Source organism: Panthera onca, chromosome B1 (assembly GCF_046562875.1).
Source record: "Panthera onca isolate mPanOnc1 chromosome B1, mPanOnc1 haplotype 2, whole genome shotgun sequence".
NCBI classification, from domain to species: domain Eukaryota; kingdom Metazoa; phylum Chordata; class Mammalia; order Carnivora; family Felidae; genus Panthera; species Panthera onca.
This window is the reverse complement of record NC_138342.1, coordinates 194,146,604-194,153,914: the sequence shown is the minus strand read 5'-3', so window position 1 is coordinate 194,153,914 and position 7,311 is coordinate 194,146,604. Positions and strand designations below refer to the sequence as shown.

General features: G+C 38.4%; 1 non-coding gene across 1 annotated transcript; it reads left to right on the top strand.

Moving 5' to 3' along the window:
* Positions 1 to 6,606: 6,606 nt before the first annotated feature.
* On the top strand, positions 6,607 to 6,758 carry LOC132693474 (small nucleolar RNA SNORA62/SNORA6 family). Its single transcript, XR_009616842.1, has one exon. It is a non-coding gene; the product is annotated as a small nucleolar RNA SNORA62/SNORA6 family (small nucleolar RNA).
* The last annotated feature ends 553 nt before the right edge of the window (positions 6,759 to 7,311 follow it).

Below are 7,311 nucleotides of genomic sequence, written 5' to 3'. Positions count from 1 at the left end.
TTTCAGTTCTGCAATTCATTTGGATATATATCTCAAAATAGTACTCCTTGAACTATTTATATACAATATACGTATGTATATATTAAATACATGTTATATATATATGTTATATATAATATATATACATGCAAAATGTATACATAATATATACATATACATATATTATCCAAAAATCCAAAAATAGGATTCCTTGACTTTATATATATATATACGTATTTGTATATATATTTGTATATATATGTATATATATATGTGTGTGTTTGTGTGTGTGTGTATATATATATATATATATGTGTGTGTGTAGATAGGATATATGTATATTTATTCATTTATCTATAGCAACATTTTCTATCTATACATATACATATAGATATATTTTTAGTGTTATATAAATGTCATATTACAGATGCTATATAGACTTTATGCTGTATATTGTAAATATATAGGTGTTATATATACTCTATAATATAGATAATATGTTATACATATGAAATAGATAATATAGGTGTTGTATTAGATGTATATTTGTGTGTGTTTATATACACATATACACGTATATATATACATATATATGTGTGTTATATATGTGTGTGTGTATATATATATATATATATATATATACACACACACACACACACATGCATACATCCTGTTGATACTGTTTCTCTGGAGAACCTAATACAAATGTATTATTTGTTGTCAAAAATTCAGAGCAAACAATGTGCTTCAGGTGGTGTATTGGCCTTCAGTTTGTTAATTTGTCCATGCAGGGAGTCCTTGCATTTCAAGGATCAAGAAAATAAACATATCTCTCTCCAACCTCCTGCCCTCACTAGTAAGCAGAGCAGCTGCCATCCACCTCTGAGTTTGTCTACCTTCTACCTGGTGGAACCAAGACCTCTTTGGTTCCAACATCTCTGTGCCAGCAAAGCACCAGTTTGTATAGCAGGAAGCAAAAATTTTGCTAGTGGGCCAATGCAGGGTAATAGTGAGTGGTGCCACTCACGTTTCCACCCCTTGACTCCCAGACCCCAAAATCCTGGCTATGGGAAAAGCGGTACCATATATTGGACGGTAATTTAGTACACGTACAGCCTCCTGGAGAACTTTGCCCAGCCCTACAATGTATATTCCCACATACTTGGCAATTTAACTGAGATTCAAAAGACTGGTTCACTGTTCTGCCTAGCCAGTTGTTTCAAGATGGCGGGGGATATGGTAAGACAGATGAGGTACATTAGTGTCACTGCATTGTTGCACTCCTTTTGAGGTGACAAGTTTCTTGATCAGAAGCAGTGCTGTGTGGAATGGCATGACGGATGCTGGAATAAAGCTTTCTGTAGGTCCCTGGATGGTAGTTTGGGCAGAAATTCTGTAGATGGGGAAGTCAAATCCATATCCGGAGTAAGTGTTTATTTTAGTAAAAACAAAACACTGCCCTTTTCATAATGGAAGTGGCCCAGTATGCTCAACCTGCCACCAGGGAGCTGACTGATCCCCTCAGAGAATGGTGCCATGTCAGAGACTCAGTGTTGATCTCTGCTGCCAGCAGATGAGGCACTCAGTAGTGACCATGGTCACGTCAGCTTTGGGAAATGGAAGTTTGTGTTGCTAAACCCATGAGTGAACTCCACTACTCTCCTCATAGCCACTTTGTTTACGAGCCCATTAGGTAATAACAGAAGTGGCTAGAGAAAGAGGCTAACTTGTCATTTTATCCACCTAATTATTAAAATCCTCCTCTGCTGAGGTTACCCTTTGGTAAGGATTTATATGGGCCACAAATATCTTCACATTTTTCACCCATTCAGAGAAATTTATGCATATACATCTTACTCAGACCTCCTGGCCACATATTTTTCAATCATGTTCCTTTATAATCCTTGACTAGGGGCGCCTGGGTGGCTCAGTCAGTTAGGCGTCCGACTTTGGCTCAGGCCCGTGAGTTCAAGCCCCGCATCGGGCTCTGTGCTGACAGCTCAGAGCCTGGAGCCTGTTTCAGATTCTGTGTCTCCCTCTCTCTCTGCCCCTCCCCTGTTCATGCTCTCTCTCTGTCTCAAAAATAAATAAACGTTAAAAATAAAATAAAATAAATCCTTGACTAAACACCGAAACCATTGGCCATGAATTGGAAATTTTTTTTTAATATTTATTTTTGAGACAGAGAGGGACTGAGCATGAGCAGGGGAGGTTCAGAGATAGGGATACAGAATCCGAAGCAGGCTCCAGCCCCCGAGCTGTCAGGACAGAGCCCAATGCAGGACTCAAACCCACGAACCCGAGATCATGACCTGAGCCAAAGTTGGACGCTTAACCAACTGAGCTACCCAGGCACCATTGGCCATTTATTTTTCTAAGAAAAATGTACAACCAGGTGCACTGCTTGTTGTTCTGCTACTAGGGGGATTTCTTTTTACTGCTGTCTCTCAGGGATGTCCAGAAATGGGTTTTGGGCTACAGCAGTCACTTCTGGATGGTACCACATATTACATAGTTACATTTGTTTAGCCTTGAAATACAAGGATAAGCTCAAGTATAATCTAACCCAAAAGTATTGGTGATTAATAGTTTTAGGTTCAAATTTTGGAGTATAAACATTGAGCAAATTGAGTGTTACAAGCCTCCTTTCCCCATCTGTAAATCACGACAATACAACTTATTTCAGAAGTTTATTGTGTACTTTTTTGGGGGGGGGGAGAGGGAGGGAGGGAGGGAGGGAGAGAGAGAGAGAGAGAGAGAAAGGGAAAGGAAGAGGGATAGAGAGAATCTTAAGCAGGCTTCACACCCAGCCCAGAGCCCAATGTGGGGCTTGATCTCATGACCCTAAGGTCATGACCTGGGCTGAAATCAAGAGTTGGATGCATACCAACTAAGCCACCCAGGTGCCCCTACTGTGTACCTTTTTGAAGCTCCATAAGATTATCTTGCTCAGCTCCAAATGTGTATTTATTAATCTTTCTACTAGTCTCAAACTTCATGTTATAGACTAAGCATCTTAATGGTAAAAACCATGCCCTATGTATGTTTCAGCCGTCTTTCTTGCCTTCCTCCATGCCTGGCACAATGTAGGAGGCATTAAACTATGTGATAACTAATGGTGATAATTAAATAATTAGACATTCAAAGGTATATAGTTAATACTGATTACTTTTTTTGAGATTCATGGTGAACAAGGCAGTGGATGAAGAAATAGGCCATTGAGAATATAAAATAGGAAGAATGGAGATTGATATAATACATGAAGTAAGTAGAAAGATGCAGAGAACAGGAATCCATGGCAACAGGAGACTAGAGCACCCAAAGCTAAATCTGTAACCATTTTGCCCTGGACCATCACTACACATTATATTGTGCCTAATTGTCCCACAAATGTATTTAGCAATATATTAATTTCTAAAATAGAATGACCTGCACCAACAGAGCCTTGGGCAAATTTTAAGTGCTAATACATTTGGAAGGAGGACAATCTCAGAGCACAGATTAAGGGAGAAGAGAATGAAACAGGGGTGGGGATAATACATATAAGGCAGTGCCCTACTGAGCTTCAGAGAAAGAGACAGATTATATAGTCATGTGGTTGCTCTCAGGACAGAAATTAAAGAGTCACCTGTCCTTGCACCCCATTCAGGATGTGGGAGAAAACTCTGGCTTGGAAATAAAATTCACAATGATATTTTTAACTGGAAATAACATATTTCTACTTCTAATATTTTTCAGATGAAAGAAGATGTTTTTATTTGTAATTAAATTTAAAACTTTAACATGAAGAAATCCATACATGTTTTTTAAGTAATATTTAACATAATTCAATCCAACACATAGTAAATTCTCCGTAAAACTCAGCCTGAATTTAGACTCAATAACCATTTGTCACAGACGTTTCTTTTGCCTTTTAGCTGCTGATATAACAGGTAAGCAGGCTAAAATCATAGATAGTTACTCCTTTAAACGATTAAGATCCTCCCCAACGTTTTTTTTTATCAAGTTTAGTATATTCACTGAAGCCTTTGTAAACAACCTCTTTCTTTACTTATTCACTTAACAAGTATTCACTGAGTACCTACTATGTGATGAAAACTCTATTACACAGTAAAAATATAGAAGTCAATAAAACAAAACACTCCCTACCTTTTAAACTTATGTTCTGTCTGAGAAAAGCAACAAGAATAACAAATTAAATAAAACTCAACAAGAAGGTTGATTTAGCGGGTAGTTATGTGAGTGGGTGGAGAAAGATTCAATGCTACATTACATAGGTTACGTAAGGCCAAAAAAAAAAAAAAAAAAAGATACTTCTCTTAGGAAATGACACTTGAAACATCCTCTGAAGGAAGGAAAGAAATGCCTGTGTCTGAGGATGAGCAAGGGAAGAACTGGAGACAAAAAGAAATAACTACTATAAGAAGATCAGAGTGGTTTTAAGAGTGAACTTCAAAGTCAGGGAATAAGGTGAAGTTGGAAAGCAGGCTGAAGTACCAGATCACTACAGAAATATGCATTGTGGGTGAGCACTGGCTCCTCCAGGCTCCTTGCGGCCCTTGAACGTCAACTGTGCACATCTCTTTCCAACCCCGTGTTTGGTGAAGTCACATTAGCTGCTTGGAATTGGCCATGGCAGGCTTACTTACACTATGCAATCTGTAAGGCTCCAGTTCACTGACAACCCACTCTGTCTTCAGTCCCCCATCACTGGAGAAATAGAAAAAGCATGCCACCATTGTCTAGCTGTCCAGGAACTCTTCCTCCAAAGCAAAACCTTGCGTGCCTTTTTTGCTGTTCCGTGCTTTTGCTGGCCAAGATGGAAACTGTTTTGAGCACAACAGTGAAGGAAATCTTGCCGGCCAGCTGCAGAGCTGAGACTTCTCAAAGGGCTTGTTCTATTTTCCTTTTCTGCTTGCAGGTTAATGTAGGATGATGAACTCCTTGATGGAGAGCTCTTGGCTGTTCTCCCATCAGCTCTTTTGCACTGTGGTCATCAGCTTTCCCCAGATCAAAAGTAGGCAGGTAAAAAAAAAAAAGAAAGAAAAAACAGTGGGTTCACAACGTTTGACCTCAACTGGTCTTTCTGTTATTTTGTACATTTTTCAGGAATGAAACCAAACCAGGTCTTCAGCTTTATCCCCGTTTCTTGCAAGGGAAGAGCTTTTACATAATCGCTCACATTTTTCTTTTTTCCTGATTGAGAATTTTTACCCTCTTTTGTATTATTTCTGCAACAATTTGTAAACATATTTATCTTTTAACTTTTTTTAATATTTGTGTCATACTTTTATACTACACTTATTTGTCAAAATAAAGATTCTCACATTAAAAAAAAATAAACTAAATGCATTTTTTTAAAGAACAGTTCGTGTCTTGTGGACACAAGCTTATTACAGGGGGCCAGAGTCAGAGTGGGTATAGGTTGCTTGTTGTGAGGAGGGGACATGACCAACACAGCCAGCCTGAGACCAATAAAATAGGAGACCAAAGGGGACACAACCGGAGTGCTGGGTCAGTGGGCAAGCAAATGGGCTGTTCTTTGCCCTGAATGGCCAGTGCCTAGGACAGAGCAGACAGTTTAGGAGGATATGGAAGGTATAGGTGCCTGACCCTGGTTGCAGCTGGTGGGGTGGCAGGACAGTGAGGAATACCCCATCCTGAGGGTCTTCAGCACTGAAAGACAAGCCACTCACAACACTGATGGCTCATGATGACCTAGAAGCCTGTCCACACCTACAGCTTGTCCTTCTGGTACAGGATATCTTTCACCCAATGATGCCAATCTTGGCCTAGGGCCCTGGGGTCCTCCAGTTCTTCCTACTGATATTTTAGAATTAAGGGATCAGTGCTTCTTTCTGCCATGCTTCCTTTAGAACTATCGTGACCAGAGGTGTTAAAATTATCTGTGTATTTATCTCTGGGTTTCTCTGAGAGTGAGTCCTAGGGAAAGATGTGTCAGTCACTGTGCTTTGCTCTTTGGAAAAACATGATTGTGACCGTCATAGGAAGTCTCACACTGAGAGACTTCCGGATGCAAGATACAAGTAAGCCAGTGGTAACTGAATTTAGGTAGAATAAAATACATATGCTTTTTTCTCAGTGAGATGGACAAGTAGGTCTTCCAGGGAGATAAAAGGGAAAAAGAGATCCTAAGTAGACATGATGACATTCTAACGTAACTAGACATTGTGATGTTCTAACTAGACGTAACATACTATGTTATGTTGGTTTTATTTGTTACACGTAGGAAACTGGAAATAATCACTTATCTCAGTTTAATATTTATTTTTTTAGTGGCTACCTAGGTATCTAATTGAGTGTGGACTTTGGAGTAATACCAACTTCTGTTCCAATACAACTTATGATGTTTACTAGCTGAGTGTACTTTGTTATTTGCAATACCTCTAACTTCACTTTCACCATCTGAACTACACATGTTAGTATCTACATCACAGAGTTTATAAAGTACTCAAGGCAGTTGTATACATAAAAATATTAAGTACATTTTCTGGCACAAAGTAGGACTTGATGGTACAATCTAACAAGACTAGTCTTTAGAATTTGTTTGACTTTATTTGCCATGCTGTCTGCCAGTAGTTTAACTACAGTAGATTTGAAAATCTCTCTGCATGTTGTTAAAGCTTGCAGTTGAGGCCACTGGCTGGCCACTGAACTCACAAGTGTAGGTAGTGTGTTGCATGAGGGGCAAATCTTTCTGACACCACAAGGGTCTCTGGCTCAATGAGTGGAGTTTTATAGTAATTCTTGCTAAAAAAAAAAAAAAGTAAGAAAGTTAATAGTAAAGTAAAATAAAGTTTCTGATAACCTCAGTTTTCTCTAATTTTAAAAGGGGCTGACAATACCTTGCAGGATCATTGGGAAGAGTAAAATGTAATCATATGTTTTATACAGTGTTGTGTGCATGGAAAGCAATAAAAAGTGGACTTGATTATCATTATGGCTGTCATTCAAAATTCTTATGTAAATTAATTTTGGAGCAAAACCGTATATACAGTATATACAATATATCAAGTCAATCAAAACCTTGCAATGAATGTAGATGCTGAGATTTTTTTTTCTTTTCTTATTTTTTTTGTGTGTTTGTTTCTTTGTTTTTTGGTGCATTTCTTCTGCATGTTTGTTTTCTGCACCATTCGAATTTAGACTTAAAAACTCTTAAAGAAACTCAAGTCTCAGGAAAAAGATGGCATATTAATAGGTGAGTTTCTTTGCCAAAACACGGCCCACTACTTCTTCATTGGTACGAACTTCTAGTCCATTCTGCTTCTGTGTCAATTTTTTGTTATGGCCTGAGACTGGACCGTTTGA